The sequence below is a fragment of the Balaenoptera acutorostrata genome, chromosome 7 (genome assembly GCF_949987535.1).
Source record: "Balaenoptera acutorostrata chromosome 7, mBalAcu1.1, whole genome shotgun sequence".
In the NCBI taxonomy this organism is placed as follows: Eukaryota; Metazoa; Chordata; class Mammalia; order Artiodactyla; family Balaenopteridae; genus Balaenoptera; species Balaenoptera acutorostrata.
In genome coordinates, this window is record NC_080070.1 from 59,638,729 (window position 1) to 59,659,181 (window position 20,453).

General features: G+C 34.2%; 1 pseudogene; it reads right to left on the reverse strand.

Moving 5' to 3' along the window:
• Window positions 1-6,967: 6,967 nt before the first annotated feature.
• LOC103017918 (39S ribosomal protein L51, mitochondrial-like) lies at window positions 6,968-18,474 on the reverse strand (annotated as a pseudogene).
• Window positions 18,475-20,453: the final 1,979 nt, after the last annotated feature.

The following is a 20,453-nucleotide window of genomic DNA, read 5'->3' on the forward strand; positions in this document are numbered from 1 at the left end:
AAGAAGAGAAATAATATGTAAGATTGATGACAGAATACTAGAGACCTTTAAAAATTTTTATAATTTGATAAATTCTGTAATCAAATAGAAACTCACAGCCACCTTTACTTGCTACAAGTGGGAGTTTTTAACCTATTCTTCTATTTTCTCTGTCTTCGATATCCAACCATATCTGTAAGACATTTTGTTGTTGTTCTTAACTACCCAATATCCATCTCATGCTGCTTTAAGTTAAATTGCACAGTTTTCCTTGGCAACTATTTATCTACCCTCCAAGTCTCAGTCTGTGCATTTTGGGTGGCATGCCATTCTGATCCCTAGTCAATCAGAGCAAAAGATCCCCCAGGAGATTAGGTCAGGGACCATATGATCCAAATTGGTCCCATTACAGTGGCTCCCAGGATTTATGTGGAAATTGCCAGAGAAGACACTTTCTCCCATTTCCTCTGGACTTGAACATTGGAGGAGTTACGCTTAGAGCCAGCCTGAGAATGAAGAAAACACAGGGGATAGCAGAATGAAGAGATACAGTATGGCAAAACCAGGTCATGATATTATTTAAGTCCTGTATCAAACCCCTAGATTTTCTGTTACATGAGTCAATATATTCTTTTTCTTAAGCTATTTGGAATTAACTTTCCTCTTCCATGTCATCAGAGGAGACCTATCTGACATAGACACAAATTTGGTTGCTTCCTCTTACCCTATGACTATTATATCCTATTTGTTTCTATTCTCTAATTCAGTATATTAGATATTTAACAAAAATACCGTATTTTTTTGACTAAAGCATACCTTTTTCATACTTTGTGTACCAAGAAACTTTGATGAATAAGTTGTGATGCTATTGTCCGTACATAGACAAACATCCAAGTAAAGGAGTTTGTCATTGAGTTGTGATTCTGTTTCTTGCAATGATGTCACACACTACACTGTTACACATAGACTTAAATTCAGATTTCAAATACTCACTTAACTTGCTTTCAAAATGATTACATTATGAAACACCACTGAAATGAAACAGTATTGTGATAGGAGAAGGTAAAGATACCTGGCAGAAGTCAAGTAATGCAGTTAAAGGTGTTGGAAATTGTCAAATCTTTTCAATAGATCATCAAATTTTCAAAGCAAGGAGATATTGGTGCAAACAATACATCCTTAGAAAGAACCACAGTCAGGCCCCCAAATAGCTATCTGTCAAAAATCTTTGACTGGCTTTCAAGAGAAGCTATTTAACTTCCAGAAAAACTTAAGTCAATTAAAGATAAAAAGAAAATACGAGTTTAATCAAACAGGAAATACAGACAAAATCCCAGTGCTCTTCCATGTTATAGTATCAGTGTATCAATCCTAAGTATACTAAAGAAGTTACTATCCTAGGAAGTGTCTTTTCCATATGGTGCTACATATGAGTGCCCATTGATGAGAATGATTCAGAAAAGCCTTTAGACTCTGAATACGAAGAAGTGTTATACTCAGACTTTATGAAGCAAAAGACATAAAATGTCACTGTTTACATACATTCATTAACATAAAGGTATTAAACTTCATTTATAGATTCTGGCCTAAGATGCAGACTAACAAACAAACCCAGAGAATAAGAGAAAGAGAGAGAGAGAGAGGAGAAGAAGAAGAAGGAGAAGGAGAGAAGAAGGAGATGAAGGAGGAGGAGGAGAAGAAGTGGGGAGGGAGAAGGGAGGCAGAAAGGGAGGGAGGAAGAAAGGTAAAAAGGAAAGAAGAGGAAAGGAAGGAAGGAAGAGAGAAAAGAAAGAAATAGATTCTTATTAAGAAAGGGAACTCTTGGAGGGCATGAAACTGTGAGGTGTCACTGAAAGAAAGACTGGCAACCATAGCAGTGAGCCAAAATCACAGGCATAAGTTTAAGAGGCATCCATTGTGTGGGAAGCCATCACAATTGGAAGTCATTATAGGCAGGAAATCTTTGGGGCCTTTATATCTGGAGCATGTCACAGCTGCTGAGCTAAGAAGTCAAGACAGCCATCCTGAAAGAAAATACTGCCCTTGCTATAGCCATGTCATGCAGTATCAGGAGACTTACACATCATCCCCACTGGAAGTCAATTTGGACACCACATAGGAGACTGCCACTGCTTGGCATATATGCAGAAGAATTCTGTCACAGAAGATGAATGTCCAAATAAGATTTATTAATCCCATGGCAACACCATGAAAGATTGTCAACAAGCTCAGTCTTTAAACTCACAAGAAAGAACTTTGACCTAAGGAGATGAGTTAACAGAAAGGATTTCAAAGAATACTTAATACTATAGGAGAAATAAAACAGAAAATTCAATAAAATACATAAAAACAAGTGGTTATGAAACAAGAATAAATAGTAATAAAATAATCAGTTAAAGGTTTTTAAAATGAAAAATACACTCATTAATATATACAACTTAATAAATAGACTAAATAACATATTGGATCTACTGCAGAATAAATTGGTGAGCTGGAATATATTGCTGAGGAATTCTTCCAGAACGTAATACAGAGGTAATGAGATGTAAACTCTGAAGAAAATTTTAAGAGACAAGGAAAATAGATTCAGAAATTCTAATATCTGATAAAAAATTTCCCTAAGAGGAGAAGAAAGACAAAAAGGAAGAGCTATGGTTGGAGAAATAGAGGCAAAGAATTTCTAAGAACTAAGTGACAGGGTTCTTTTGTCAAAAGAGTTCATCAAATGCTACCAGAAAAACAATTCAATAAGAAAAAATCCAGGTCTAGAAACATCAGAGTTAAATTTCAGACCATGAAGGATAAGAAGAAAATTCTCTATTTCTCCTCTTCTTCCTCTACCTAATTGGTTTCCTTTCTTCCACTTCTCTTTCTTTGGTGATGGTAGCATGGCAGAAGGCACAGGAGGCAGTAGTGGGCCTGGAGCTGAAGAGGTGGTTGGGCCATGCAGCAAGCAACAGATTCAAGGAGGTGGCAGTGGAGACAAGGGCCAAGTAGGCATGATGGGGGAGGATGGAAAGGGGAGTGAGGAAGAGCTGATGATGGAGCTAAAGGCCAAACATATGGCTCCTGTGGTCAGGAGATCAGTTATATACAGAAGGACTGAGAAAAGAAGTAACTATATTAAAGACAATGGGAGTTAGATTTTTCAGTGTTGGAGAAGTGAGTTACAAATATGAAAAGGAGGAAGGCTAGAAAGAGGCCTGAGCTGTTAAATTGGAATTGGAGATATCAATGTGAACTCATGTTTGTTTTATATACTTCTATGGATAGATATATAAATAGACATAGATATGTATATATCATTATATGTGTGTACATGTAGACATAGATATGTATATATCATAATATGTGTGTACATGTTTATACACACGTGTATATTTTGTACCTTCTATTGAGAGAGTCTAGAAGCAATGACACTCTAGTAACTAACAATGAGCATAAGTGAGTGCCCAGATTTTAGTTTCAAGATTCCGTCTTCCTCTAAAGAAACTCAAGGTCCTTGGGGAAAAAACTGATTCCAGGATGGGGGCAAGAAAAGTACAAGATGACTCTGGAATATCTTGGTGGGCCAGAATATAAGAAGGTACTTAAAGAATAACTGGGCAGGGTGTGGGCCAGTTGCACAATGGATAACGTGTCTAGTTACAGATCAGAAGAATAACTGGGCATGTCAAAAGTCCTAAGTGCCAGCTTTGAAGAAGCTCATACTGGCCAAATCTTAAACAATTTGAGCATTAAAATAACGATAGGAATTGATTGAAAACCAGTGAATAAAACAGAAATCTCTGAGTTGATACATATACACATACATAAAAGGGGCGATAAGAGGAAAACTCTTTCTTAGGAGAATTCTTGTTAACAGATGCTGAAAAACAGAAATAGAAAATTACCCTATGGCAACAATCGTAGTGGTAATTGATTCAGGTGGGGGTAGTCAATGGATACTAAGGCTCCTGGGTTTGATGAAGAACAGGATATTGGTATAATCTAGTATCTTCCTCCAAACTACCTAACAATTACAAAGTGGAAAATGAAGACTTTATAATGGAGAAATACTGTGGAAACCAACATGATCAGGGTCAACATCAAAAAGTTAAAAACAGGGCTTTCCTGGGGGTGCAGTGGTTAAGAATCCGCCTGCCAATGCAGGCGTCACGGGTTCGAGCCCTGGTCTGGGAAGATCCCACATGCACCTAAGCCCGTGTGCCACAACTACTGAAGCCCGCATGCCTAGAGCCAATGCTCCACAACAAGAGAAGCCACAGCAATAAGAAGCCCGCGCACCACAGCAAAGAGTAGCCCCCGCTCTCAGCAACTAGAGAAAACCCGTGTGCAACAGTGAAGACCCAATGCAGCCAAAAATTTTAAAAAAATGAATAAATTTATTTAAAAAAAGTTAAAAACATGACTTTCATAGAAATACAGAAAGAACACACATCAAAGATTTATAAACTGTTTATTTGTATGTAATCAAAAAAATGTTAGAAAAAATTTTTACTTTAGGCAATATTAAGAAAAATTATTGGGCTTCCCTGGTGGTGCAGTGGTTGAGAATCCGCCTGCCAATGCAGGGGACACGGGTTCGAGCCCTGGTCTGGGAAGATCCCACATGCCGCGGAGCAACTGGGCCCGTGAGCCACAACTACTGAGCCTGCGCGTCTGGAGCCTGTGCTCCGCAACAAGAGAGGCCGTGATAGTGAGAGGCCCGCGCACCGCGATGAAGAGTGGCCTCCGCTCGCCGCAACTGGAGAAAGCCTTCACACAGAAACGAAGACCCAACACAGCCAAAAATAAATAAATAAATTAATTAATTAATTTAAAAAAATTATTCAGAACTTGGAAATAAGGCAGCACATCTTTCAATGTTATTAAAGACCAAAGATCTACCCAAGGATTATTTAAGACAGAGTTCCGCAATTTTTTTCTGTAAGGTACTGAAGAGTATATATTCCTGATCTTGCAAGCCACAGGGTGTCTGTCACAACTACTCAACCGTTTTGTTGTCACACTAAAGCAGCCACAGATACCGCCCCCCCAATACATAAACTAATGGCTGAATTTGGCTCATAGTGAGCTGGATTTGCCTGGCAGGCTGTAGTTTATCAAGCCCTAATCTAGAGAAATATACTTTGTTTGACTCACTATTATTGATTAAAGGTTCCAGATCAGTGAATTTACATATTAACCCATTTTTTTTCCCCCCAAGTGGAAAGGTAAATAATTTCTTTTGTTAGAAAACATAAGCTCAAAGGTATGGTTTGTTGCACTGTAGAACATTAACCAGTTTTATATATAACCCAGAAATTTTATTCTAACAACGTTTTATTAAAAAGGTATAAATACACATCTCCTTAAATGTTTTTTGAACTTGTTTTGATATCTTCTTGGGTCCCTCATTAATAAATAAGTTGAATAAAATCTTTGATGTGTAACCATTTTTATGTGAGTCATAATTTTACCTTTTGAAAAGTAAAGTTTAGCAATACAAAGTGTCCTACAGGACAAAAAAAAATGGGTAGAGTTATCATTTCTAATGGAAGGATGTCTACAAATTAACAAGTCTTCAAAGTGTCTAGACTCTAATCAAATAGTAAAGAGCAAAGTTAAGCACTGGTACACTCCTCTATATTATTAAATAATCTATGGATGGTCCTTGGTATCCCCTAGTATGACATGAAAGGATAAGCTTCATTCCCTTTTGCCTTATTTCTCAGTTTGGGGAAGAAAATGTAACAGGAAGAAAAAAATGGGAAACCCCTTATTTAATGTAACATAAGAAGAAATAGGGGGGAAAAAGAAACAAGAATCATAATAAATTGAAAATTCAATATATGAGAGCAGAAATAATTCTAAACATATCAGTAATTATAATAAATATGAATGGATTAAATTCTCAAAAATAGATTTAAACTAATCAAGTTCTATAAACAGCAACAAAAAAATACCAGGCTAGTTATAATAAAAAGAAACCTGATAGTGCCTGATTAAAAAAAAAAGAATTGAAGGCAAAAGTCATTAAGAAATGAGGGAATGACGTCATTCATACAAAAGCCATAAAATATATAACCTCAATCAACATAACATGTATCAGAATGAAGAAAACACATTCAGAACTTGAAAGAGAAACTAACAGATTTATAAGAATAGTAGGAATTTTTAAGATGCCTGTTTCAGATAGCAATAGATTAAGCAGATTCAAAATAAGTATGGACAATGTCTGAATAATGTAACTTAACATTTGCTAATAAATATAAATATATACATGTGTATCTACTTATACACTTATATACATACACATACATATATATACATCAGTGTATGTGTATATATGTATACATCTATATGAATACATATACACACACGCTCAGAGAATAAACATTCTTTTCTAATATAAATAAGAAATTAATGATAAATAACCACAAGCTACCGACAAAGGAAGTTTCAACAAACACACACACACAAAACCAAAAAACTAATATTATGCACACCATGTTCACTACCCACAATACAATAAAATTAGGGATATATAACTAAGATAGCAAAAAAGAAAAGTAAAAACACATGAAATAATAGTAAATAGAGCATTTATTTTTTGGCTTTCAAAACTATCATTAAATGGATAGTGCATTTTAAATTGATGGCACCTTAAAATTGAAGAAATACAAGCCAAAATCTTTTATTCAAAATTGCAAAATCCAGAAAGCTCTGATAAATCTGAAGTAATTTTTTAATTTGTTTGGCATCAAAACATAATCTGATCTGAAATTTTTTAGTAGGAGAAGCTGTTCTGAATTGACAGGAGACCATTTAAAGACTACATTCTACAGAGTGTGAATATTCATATGTTGGTGGCAAAAAAAAAAATTTCTGAGTAATCAGTGCTGCCCCAGGCCCCTCTGGAAGAAGTTACATAATAAATTCATATGAGTTTATGTTACCACTCTAAAATCTAAAAAATTTTCAACTCCAAAACAGACATCAAATCTCAAGTGGTTTCTAAAGGGTTTGTAGACTGGTACAGTATTTCTTCTGTATTCTGAACCTAAGAAAAAGCATAATGAAGGGAGCTTGTCAGCTCTAATATCTATTTTCCACCTCCTAAATGCATCCCAATCAAATATTTTTCTGTGGCAAGACTCCAATTTTATGACTATTATAATATACAAACAAACTATTTAATTTTTCTTTCTTTCCTTTCACGCAGAGAATAATGGAATGCAAATATTTTCCCTTGCCTAGAGGCAGGGTTTGAATATTAAGAAAGAGAACTAATATTTTGATTGTTAATGATTCAGCCTCTAAGGGTAATGAGCCATCAAAATTTATTGAGAAAAAAAAAAACAGGAGAACTAAATTTGAGGAAAGAAAAAGTGCCTGTGAAGGAAGTCTGAATAGAGAGGAATAGATTTCCCTCCACCTTCCCCCATCCCTGGCACAAAGGAAGTTGGAAAGAGGTGAGTAAATGAAAAGGGGTACCAGAAGGACCCTGGGAGCTTTGGAGCCCAAGAAGAGAGCTTGCTACCTGGGAAGAAACAAGTAGGTAGGCCTAATTAAGGACCACTGCCAAGAGCACTATTCAAGTGCTCAGATGGTGAATGGAAGCTGAGAAAGCAGGAGCCTTCACGAGTGAGAATGTCACACTACTCCAGTTGATCCTCTCTTTAGCAACAAGAAAGGACTTTAGAACCCAGTGGTTCACCTACTGATTTTGAGCAGTGATGATGCCTTCTGGGGTGTAGGATTTTACTGTTTGAATTACCCATGGAGGAAATCCTCCTGATTATAATATTTTAGGCCCTCTCGAACCCAAGATAGGAGAGATGAAATCCTGGACAACTAGTGTAGTAGTAATGATGGGGAAATCACTCCTTGCGTTTCCGTTGCCGGTGAAGGGGTAGAGAAATGAACAAGATTTTATTTTGTAAGTGGCGTAAGAGACTGTCCTACATCTGAATGATTTGTAAATATATAATAATTCATGTTCCTCTTTATTGGTAGTTATTATTAGAAGTGTGGGCAGTTTTAGTTACTGAACCAATCTTTGAAGTAAAGAAGTAAACCAGACTTTGAAATAAAGAGTACAACCAAAAATCATATTAAAAATAATTGCAGTGTATGTAACAGATCTGATGCAAAAATAGATTTTGTATAGGCACTACTAAAGTAAACAAACTACAACAACAACAAAACCCTCAGAAATCTCTGTAACCTTAAAGACCGATTTCCTATGTTGAGTGGGTTTATATCTCAAGCCTGGAGAAAGAAGTAAGCTCTTGTCTTTCACACTTTCATTGACCATCATTACGCCCATTCAAATCTGCCTAAATTCCATCCACACATGAATTCATCTCTCCCTTAAGAGGTTCCATAAATGACAAGCCCAAGGGAGCATTAGGGTAGATGATAATTTTCAAAAGAAGATAAAATGTCTCTCATATAAATATAAAATTAACCCATGTCAAAGATGTTATTTAACACATTAATTAAATGAGGGACCCATTTCAATGGGTTCAAAAGGGGACCTCAAAGAAGACATACTTTTGAGTCTGTAATACTGAGATGAATTTGCAAAACTGGCTTTCCCACAGGAGGAAAAATGTTTTCCTTCCATTAGACAGAGTTTTTTTCGCATGTCTACAGACAAGAATTATTTGCATTGTTATACATTTTCTACAACTTAACTTCACTCTGTACAGAGCTGTAAAATAGCTTAGTTAGAGACAAAGTTGCATATCCCTAAAGGTTCGGATAATCCCCAAAGGCTCTAACATTGCATTGAATATATAGACAGTAATCTCCTTTGCTTATCCTGAAGTCATAAATTTCCCCATTACAAATATTACTTGAATACAATTTTTTAAATGTCACAGCTATTTCCGCAATTCTCCAAGTCAAGCTGAAGATTCTGTTTTAAAGGAAATGTTCATCATTCATGTGGATTATAATAAAATGTCAAGATTTTTGATAATTGTCAAAGTATCAATGACAGTGAGTAGGCAGAAATGATTAGTTCCTATTCTGATACTTAGTAGATATACTTACAGTTTGCAAAAACTTAGGCAAGGATAAAGAGAGAGAAAAATATTTTGTCAATCATTACTTTAAAAATAATATTCAGCAGAAGAAACATCTTGATAGTCATCAAAAGCAATATCAATAAATATGTTTATATGTACTGTAATATTTCTCGGTAGAACTCAGATCAATAGAAGGATTCTGTTAATTCTCAAAAAAAGGTTATTGGGAGAAAATATAGCAAGTAGCTCAAATTTTATTAGAAACATTTTAAAGAGACTTGGGCCACTCAAATTGTCATTCTTGAAATATGTTTTACACTCTAAGACAAACAAAAATACAGTAAATTAAATGCTAAGGATAATTGACATATTAACTATGGATCAAAATATTGGTATAAAAAGGTTTTCTTTAACATATTACACATCACATATGTTGAGGTCTCTTATATATAACACAAAGAACCCCAGCCTGCTTTTATAAATTTTGAATTATCATATCTCTGTGTAAATGTTGTAGCACTGATATATAATTTTAGGGCACTCTCCTTAGGATTTATTTAATGCCAAGGCTTTCAATCACAAATAAAATCCTGAATTATAACACCAGGAAAGTATCTGATTTTTTAAAGAATATTACTTGCTGATATGACAGAACTATATTACAGTAAAAAGTAGGAATTTTCCATGTATATTTTTCCAAAGAAAGCTGGGAAAACTCTGCTTCCAGCTATTATAGAAAAGTATATATCAGAATAATTCTCTTGCCAAAATTAATCATACAATGCATGAAACAACAGTTTGACACATTAGAAAATACTGATGGCAGGCAGAACTTGAGAAGCAGCAGTCCTGGAGAGAAGGCAAGCACACTGAGGTGAGCCTCCGCACTACGTTTTTCCTCAAGACACCTGCAGATTGGCAGCAGAGAAACAGAGGCTAAACACAAAGACAAACCTTGCTTGTAACACTCTCACTGGGCTGAAGAGACAGAATTCAGAGTTGAGGGTAGCCAATGCGGTTAAGACTTGAGGAAAACGAGAAAGCACATAAAAAGTGTACCTGAAATTCTGCATGCAACTTCCCTGTAAAGAGTTTTCCAGCTCTGAAACCGCACATACACAAAGCAAGACTCCCAGAAACCTAGCCAAAATTAGTAGTATGCCAGATAGCTAAGCAAAGATCTTGGCAGTATGGTAGTACTGAGGACACGTAGAACATAATTCAGGGCTCAAAAAGTAGAGGGAATGTAGGAAACACCCTCATGATTGCACTTGAGACCATAGAAAAGGTATACCCTAGAAATAAGGACTGTGTCCTGAGAATGAAGACAAATTAGGACAAAACCAATCCAATCAGAGTAGAGAATCCACCTTCAACTAGATCAAGATGATCTGCCATATCTCTCTCTTCCTGTCAAAATGAAATTAAATTATCTTGGGGAAAGACATCATCACCTAGGACCCCTGTAATTTTTCATTCAGGATATCAATATTCCATCAAATATTACTAGAGAAAACAAGAAATTGGAACATATAACAAAAAATAGGAAAAATTTGAGAATAGAAATAGAACTAAAGATGATGCAGATATTGAAGTTATCATTAGATAATGTATTCTTTAAAACAGAGAAAAGGATGGAAAATTTTCAAGAAAACAGTTATCTACTAAATAATATCAAGCAGAAATTGTATAAATGAAAGAGATAATAATTGAAATTAATAATCCAATACATGAGTTTAATAGCAGATAAGGCAAAGTAAAGATTAGTAAACTGAAAGAGAATAACTAGGAAACATCCACATGAAAAGTCAGAAAGAAAATTCAATGGGGACAATTCAATGGGAAAAGAACAATCTTTTTAAAAGTGGCACTGGGACAACCTCAAATGCACGTGCAAAAGAATAAAGTTGAACCATATACAAAATTAACTCAAAAGGGATTGTAGCCCTAAAAGTAAAGCTAAAGTCATAAAACTTTTAGAAGAAAACATAAATCTTCAAGACCTAGATTTAGCAATGGTTTCTTAGGCATGCCACCAAAAGCACAAGTGACAAAAAAGTTACAAAAAGAAAAAAAATAAATTGGATTTCATCAAATTAAAACATCTGCACTTCAAAAGACACCACCAAGAAAATGAAAAAGAAAAAAAAACCTCAAAGAATGGAAGAAAATATCAACCAATCATGTATTTGATATATATAAAGAATATATAAAGAACTCTTACAACTCAGCAATAAAAAGACAAATACCTCAATTTTAAAACTGGCAAAGGATTTCAAAAGGTATTTCTCCAAAAGAAACATACAAATACCCAATAAGCACCCAATGTTCAAAATCATTAGTCAAATACAAAACTACAATGAGAAACCAGCTCCAAGCCATTAAAATTGCTAAAATAAAAAGACAATAACAAGTGTTGGTGAGTTTGTGGAGAAATTGGAACCCTCATACATTTCTGATGGGATTATAAAATCTTCCAGCCACTTTAGGGAAAATGTTTGACAGTTCTTCAAAAAGTCAAACATAGTATTAATACATGACCCAGCAATTCCACTCCTAAGTATGTACCCAAGAGAATTGAAAACATATGTCCATAGCAAAATGTGTATATGAATGTTCAGAGCAGCATTATTTATAATAGCCAAAAAGCAGAAACAACCCAAATGTCCATCAAGTGATGAATCAGTATTAAATGTGGGACCTATATGGGAAAAGAATCTAAAAAAGAGTAGATATATGTATATGTATAACTTGATTCACTTTGCTGTACACCTGAAACTAACATAACTTGTAAATAAACTATACTCCAATAAAAATTATTTTAAAAATATTGAATGTGGTATATCCATACAATAGACTAGCACTTGGCCATAAGAAAGAATGAAGTACTTATACATGCTCATATAGATAAACCTTGAAAATATTATGCAAAGTGAAAGAAGCCACACAAAGGTGATATTTTTGTGATTCTATTTATATGAAATGTCCAAAATAGGCAAACTTATAGAGACAGAAAGTAGATTATCAGCTGCCAAGGGCTAGGGAGAAAATGGAATATGGACTGATAATGGGTACAGGGCTTCTTCAGGAGTGATGAAAATATTCTAAAATTAGACAATATTTACAACTCTGTAAACATAAAATTAGACAGTATATTTACAACTCTATAAATGTAATTTAAAAAACACTGAATTGTCATACTTTAAAAGGATGCATTTTATGGTATGTAAATTACATATCAATAAAGCTGTTACAAATTAAGTTAAAATTGGAAAACAAAAACAAAACTGAGAGAATTCAATGTAAATATATGTGTAAAATATATGCTAAAAGACATACTAGCAAGAGTTCTTCAGTTAGAAGGAAAATGATCCAGCTGGAAATCTTGTGATATAGGAATTAAGGAAAAGCACCAAAAGTTCAAAATGTAAGTAAATTTAAATTAATATTAGTTGATTTTTTTAAAGTAACTTGTGTGATTTAAAATATATGGAAACTAAGACATAAAACAACAACAGCATAAAAAGTGAGAGTTAATGGAATGAGAATGTTTATGAGATCCTTACTTTGTCCAGAAAGGAGCAAAAACATTAATTCAAGGTAGATTCTAATTTAATGTAGATAGTAATAATTCAAGAATAAATGATGTAATCTCTATATTAACCACATAGGAATATTTTAGATGCATTACTATCAGGCATAGAAGTAGAAAGAGAATAATAAAATATACTTACTAATTCAAAGTAAGTTAGGAAAAAAGAAAAAGGAAGAAACAAACACAAGGAGAAATAAAATAAAATCAAGCCTAATATAGTAAATTTAAACACAAATACAATAGTAATTATATCGAATATCTGACTATATCCTTCAATTGAAGGACAAAATTATTCAAATAGGTTTTTTTTTTAATCTATATACTGCTTACAAGACCTTAAATGTTAGAAAAAAGTTGAAAGAAATGTATGGAAAAAGAGATTATATGCAAACACTAACCAAAAGAGAGGGTTTGTAACTATAGATAGATAATATAAAGAAAACTTTAAGGCAAAAATTAATAACTAGAAATAAAGAGAGATGTGAAAATATGATTTTAAAAAACAGTCAATTCAAAGTGTTTTATAATAATCTATATTTGTATGCACCTAGTAACAGAACGTCAAAATATGTAAAGCAATACATATTGCTTTACATATGTACTGCTTTAAGAGCTAAACTGGACAGAGCTAAATGGATAAATAGTTAATACACAATTATGGTTGGAGATATTAACAAAATTTTGGTAACAATCAATGCAGACAGAGATATCGGTAAGGATATACAGAAGAATTGAACAGCACAGTTACCACAATTGACCTGATTGAACTACATAGAAAACTCCATCCAACACAATAGAATTCACATTCTTTTCAGGTGTGTATGAGTCGTTTATCAAAATAAAGCATATTATCTCAAATAAATTTGAAAGAATTGAGTCAAAGAGAATAAATTCTTTAATATGTAATTAAGCTAGAAATTACAAAGAAAGATAACTAGAAAACCCTCCAATTCTTCAGAAATTAAACAATATAACTCTAAGTAACTCATAAGTTAAAAAATAATGATTGACAATAGAAAATATTTTAATTGAACGATAATAAAAATATATCAAAACTTGTGGGGAAAGTTAAAGGCTTAAGTGTATATATTAGAAAAGAGGAAAAGTTAAAAACCAGTTATCTATGTTTCTACCTCAAAAGTAGGATGTTAAAGAAAGAAAATAATAAAGATGAGAACAGAATCAATAAAAACAGAAACAAACATACAGAGAAATTTTTTTAAAGTGATAAAATGGATTAACTTCTAGGAAGACAAAACAGAAAAAAATATAAGAAAAGAAAATACAAATTACCATTATGAGAAATTTAAGAAGTGAACGTTGCTAAAGATTTTACAGTCATTCAAAATATAATAGGAGGATATTATAAACAATGTATGTCACAGAATTTGAGAACTGAGACGAAATGAAAAAAACTGTTGAAAAACACACCTTCCCTTAACTTATATTTGAATATATATATGTAAAATTAGAATAGTTGCATATCTGTTAAAGAAGCTGAATCTGTAATGAAAAACTTTCCCATAAAGAAAAATCCAAGTCCAGATGGATCCGCTGGTGAACTACTGCAAATACTAAAAAATAATAATAACAATAATTTTTCTGAAGAAAAGAAAAAGAGGGAACACTTCCATGTTCTTCTATGTGGCCAATGTAACCTGACACCAAAATCTGTCAAGGATATTACAAGGAAGGAAAATTATAAGCCAATATATCTTATGAACGTAGGTGCAAAAACCCTAAATAAAATAGTAATAAATTGAATCCAGCAAAATATGAAATCAGAAAGACACCCACACAGAAAAAAAATCACAAAGTATTAGCAAACTTGACCTAATTGACCTATAAAGAACAGTACTTCCAACACAACAGAATACATATTCTTTTCAAGGACATATGAAACATTTCACAAAATAGATATTATAATGGTCAACAAACCAAGTGGGATATATTCAAGGTATGCAAAGTTCATTTAATACATAAAATTCAATCAATGAGAGATCTACTTTCAGTCTGGTGAGTAAACTCCAACCAGATCAATCCACCCAGAGATAAAAATTGCCAATACAGGACAAAACACCATAACTAACTATAGGCATTGGAGAACAAACAAAAGTAAACCAATTCTGGAGGCAATTTAAACTTGGAAGAGGGATAGCAATGGGGTGAATTTCCCATTTTTATAATTTGTAGAGTAAGAGGATACATTCATGCCATATGTAGGTTAGCTAAAACTCCAAGAGAAAACTGTAGGATTTTTAGGCTATAGAACCAGAGGAGAGTTCAAAATGATCATAGCTGTTGGTAAGTGCTAGGGGATCTCAGGAAGAAGAAGAGCACGAAGCTCTAAATTTTCTGTGTAAACTCTGCTCAAATCTCTAGTTGAATTTGACAAAATCCAACACACATTCATGATAAAAACTCTAAAAACTATCAATAGATAAGAATTTCCACCTCATAATAACTGGCATCTATAAAAAACCTACAGTTAACATCTACTTAATGGTGACAGTCTGAGAGCTTTCCTCCTAATATCAACAACATTACAAGGATGTCCTGTCCTCTCTTATTACTCCTACTCAACATTGAACTAGCTATGACCTCCAACATAGCAAGGCAAGAAAAAGAAACTATTAGCACACAGGTCAAAAAGTAAGAAGTAAGTCTTTATTTGCAGACAATAAAATCTTTTGTGTAGAAAACCCTAAGGAATATGTTTTAGAAATTACTAGAACTAATAAACAAGTTTACCAAGGTCACAAGATACAAACTCAATTGTATTTCTCTATACTAGCAAAACGATCCAAAAATAAAATTAAGAAAACAATTTCAATCACAATAACATTCAAAATAATAGGATACTTACAAATAAATTTAATAATAAATTGAGCTACAAATTCAAGTTTGAGCTAATATTCTCTTCTACCGGTACCGGTACAGAACCAACAAAATAAAGATCAAAATCCCAGTAGTTTTATTTTGTAAAAGTTAACAAGTGGGGACTTCCCTGGTGGCGCAGTGGTTAAGAATCCACCTGCCAATACAGGGGACACGGGTTTGATCCCTGGTCCGGGAAGATCCCATGTGCTGCAGAGCAACTAAGCCTGTGCACCACAACTACTGAGCCCGCGTGCTGGAACTACTGAAGCCCATGCACCTAGAGCCCATGCTCTGCAACAAGAGAAGCCACCACAATGAGAAGCACGCGCACCACAACGAAGAGTAGACCCCACCTGCAGCAACTAGAGAAAGCCCACGTGCAGCAACAAAGACCCAACGCAGCCCCCCCAAAAAAAGTTAACAAGTGATTCTAAAATTTATATAGAGATGCAAATATCTAGAGTAGCTAAAACAATTTCAAACAAGAAGAAAAAAGCTAGAGAAGTTACACTACCTGATTTCAAATCATACTATAAAGCTACAATAATCTGGACAATGAGATTTTGGCATAAGGACAGACATACAGATCAATAGAACAGAACAGGCAGTCCAGAAATGAACTCACATTTACGGCCAACTGATTTTTGACAAAGACACCAAGATAATTTGATGGGAAAGAAATAATGTTTTCAAAAAAACAGAAAAAATATCCACGTTAAAAATAAACTTAAAAGATGCAGACATAGAGAATGGACTTGAGGACATCGGGTGTGGGGAAGGGTAAGCTGGGACGAAGTGAGAGAGTGGCATGGACATATATACACTACCAAATGTAAAATAGATAGCTAGTGGGAAGCAGCCACATAGCACAGGGAGATCAGCTCAGTGTTTTGTTACCACCTAGAAGGGTGGGATAGGGAGGGTGGGAGGGAGACGCAAGAGGGAGGGGATATGGGGATATATGTATACATATAGCTGATTCACTTTGTTATACAGCAGAAACTAACACAACATTGTAAAGCAATTATACTCCAATAAAGATGTTAAAAAATAAAATAAAAATAAACTTAGACACATCTTACATCACATATAAAGATTAAATCAAAATGGATCATAATACTAAATATAAGATATAAAACTTTTAGAGAACATGTAGAAGAAGATCTTTGTGACCCTGGGTTAGGTAAAGATTTTTTAGATACGATACCAAAGCACAATCAATAAGAAAAATATGATAAATTGAATTTTATCAGTATCTTTTAAACTTTATTCTTCAAAAGACACTGTTTAAGGAAATAAAAAGACAAAGCACAGACTGGGAGAAAATATTTACAAAACATATATCTGATAAAGGACTCATACCCCCAAAATATAAAGAACAATTAAAACTCTAGAATAAGAAGACATACAACTCAATTTTTTAAATGAGTAAAAGATTTGATGGCACATGAAAAGATGTTCAACATTATTAGTCATTAGGGAAAGGCAAATTAAACTACAATGAGCTACCACTACATCTGCTAGAATGACTGAAATCAGAAAGACTTAACAATAGCAAGTATCACTGAAGATGTGGAGACACTAAAATACTTTTATGCTGCTGGAGAGAGTGTGAAAAGACAAAAACAGCTTGGCAGTTTCTTGGATGTGTAAATTTATCATATGTCCCAGAAATTCCACCCCATGTATCTATCCATAAGTAATAAAAAACATGTCCACACAAAGACTTGTACATGAATGTTCATAGCAGCAATATTCAAAAGAGCCAAAAACTGTAAACAATACAAATGTCCATTAACTGGTGAATGGATGCACACAATATGGTATATCCATGCGATGAAATATTATTCAGCAATAAAAAAGAACAAACTACTGAAACTTGCAACAACACAAATGACCTCATAAATATTATGCTAAGTGAAAAAGACAGACACAAATGTTTACATAATGTATGATTCCATTTATATGAAATTTCTAGAGAAGGCAAAGCTATAGAGATAGAAAGCAGATCAGTGGTTGCCTAGGGCTAAAGGTAAGAATGGAGACTGACTAGAAATGGGCAGGAATAAACTTTTGGGAGTGATGGAAATGTTCTAAAGTGGAATTGTGATGATGTTGCACAAATGCTTAGGTTTACTAAAATTTATCAAACTGTACACTTATGCTATACAAAATTGTAAATTACATCTCAATATATACTTTTAATCTTTAGCTGGCTCCCAAATCATACATGTGTCAGAAAAATTCAGATAAAGATGATAGAACTTAACTGTGATTTTAGTTTCCACACAAGAGACGGAGTTTAAAGTTTGAGTCCAACTAAGTTTATTACCTACCAAAATGAACAAAAAAGTCAGAATTTTTGGAAGACTATAACAGAATCCACAACATAACACTGACAATGTCCACGATATAATCTAAATTTTCTAAATATATATATATATATATATATATTTTTTTTTTTTTTTTTTTTTTTTTTTTTTTACAAAGAAGTCCCATTTTATTCTTGAGAGCATACAAATCCCTTTCCTCATAAGGAAAAGTACTTTCCCCTTCTCTTGGGTGAGAGATATGACTCTTCCACAGTTCCCAGCTTTCTCTTCTACCAGTACTTGTACATGCCGGTTAAAGCGTTTGTAGAGATAGGTGATGCGTTTGTTCAGGTTGTGCAGGTCATCAATGAACATCCGATTTCCAACCATTCTCTTCTTTCAGATACAACGCTGCAATTCATTCCCCTTCCAGCCTCGAAGACATATGGGGCCCTTGATCAGTTCTTTGGGGTGCTTTTCAAAGTTTCCCAGGATCCCGATGTTGTCATATACCCCAAATATGGCGCTCTTCTCATTCCAATGATCAACCACTTTGTGGGGCGGGAGGGTGACCCTTACATGGAACAATCTAGGAACACCCAGAGAGAAGCTTCTGCAGGCCAGTGGCACCTGGCCCCATAGGCTCCTGCCTGCCACCCAAGTGAGGCTCCCTGCCATTGCTCTCGTCTCCCCCGCTACAACAGCTCACATCATAAGCACACGAGGGAGGGCCAGACGTGGGCTTCAAGGAGATAACAAGAACTATCCCCGCTGGGTTCACAAGGGTACTACGTGCATGCAGCCATCTTGGGCTCTACCCCCTAAACATATATTTTTTTAAAAAAACAGGAAAATTTTACCCATTCTCAAGAGAAAAGACAATATAAATATCAACCCTGGATGATCCAGAAATTGAAATTACTAGATGTCAAAAATCTAGAAATAAGAAAATTAAAACCACCAAACCAAAATATAGTATTTATTAAGAGTTTATTGTGCATATAAGAACAGTTTGTGAACTGGGAGCTTTCAGATTTAAAACTAATATGAAGCTCAGGCAGATGACATTACAGGACAGTTTATAAAGTGAAAATGGTTGATTATTATAATGGGGGTTTCCGGATTGCAGGGGATTGGTTAAAAGGGATTACCTGATACCATTTTTAGGAAGACAACTTAAGTTTCTTTTATGATTATCAGAAGCATTTACAAGATGCAGTCCAAGTTAAGTTTCACTTGTTTTGCAAAATAAGCTAAATTAAGTTACACTTACGTGGTTTAAGTGGTTTTGTCTGCTCAGGGAGTTTTCAAGTCTGGGCTCCATTTTGTATTTAATTTTAACACAGTCAAGGATGTTTAGAGCAACTATTATAACTATACTCAGTGTGGTAAAGAAAAATATTCTGGTAATGAATGGAAAGTTAGGGAAGCTCAGTAAAGACATAGAAATTATGCAAAAGAAACTAATGAATTCTAAAACTGAAAAATGAAATCTCTGAAATTAAAAAAAATCCTTGGATAGGCTTGAAAACAAAATAGAGGTGACAGAGAAAACAGTCAGTGAGCTTGAGAATACAATAGAAAATATCCAATCTGAAAAATAAACCAAAAAAATTAGAAGAAAATTAATAGAGCCTCAGAGAACTCAATGTCAAAAGATCTAACATGTGTAATTGGAGGCCCGGATGAAAAGAATTATGGCAGAATAAGTATTTGAAGAAATAGCCAAAATTTTCCCAAATTTGGTGAAACACATAAACATAGAAGCTTGGTGAACCCAGAACATGATAAATATAAAGGAGCTATGTGTAGACACATCATCATCTAACTGCTGAAAATCAAAGAAAAAGATAAAATTTTGCAAGCAGTCAGAAAAAAATGACACAATTACACAGGAGAAAATGGTTCAAATGATCACAGTCTTTTCAACTGAAACTATGGAGGCCAGAAATTCATGAAACAATATCTTCAGGGTGTTGAAAGAAAAAACTGTGTCAATCCAGGATTTCATATGCAGCAAATACATCTTGCAAAAATGAAGGTGAAATAATGTTTTAAAATAAAAGAAAACTAAGGGGCTTCCCTGGTGGCGCAGTGGTTGAGAATCTGCCTGCCAATGCAGGGGACACAGGTTTGAGCCCTGGTCTGGGAGGATCCCACATGCCGTGGAGCAACTAGGCCCGTGAGCCACAATTGCTAGGCCTGCGCGTCTGGAGCCTGTGCTCTGCAACAAGAGAGGCCGCGATAATGAGAGGCCCGCGCACCGCGATGAGGAGTGGCCCCTGCTTGCCACAATTAGAGAAAGCCCTCGCACAGAAACGAAGACCCAACACAGCCATAAATAAATAAATAAATAAATAAAAATTAAACTCACAAAAAAAAAAAAAAGAAAAAAGAAAACTAAGAAAATTTGTCACCTAACAGATCTGCTGAAATGCTAAATAAAATTCTTCAGGCTAAAGGAAAATGAAAACTCAGATCTTCAAGAAGGAATAAAAATACTTGGATGTAAACGTAAATACATGAGCTAATGTAAAATATTATTTCCCGACTTAATCGCTTTAAAATTATATATATTAAAATATAGCTAGGTGTTTAGGTCAAAAATTACAAAATTTTTGTGTGGGATTTATAATACATATAGATGTAACACATATGAAAATTATT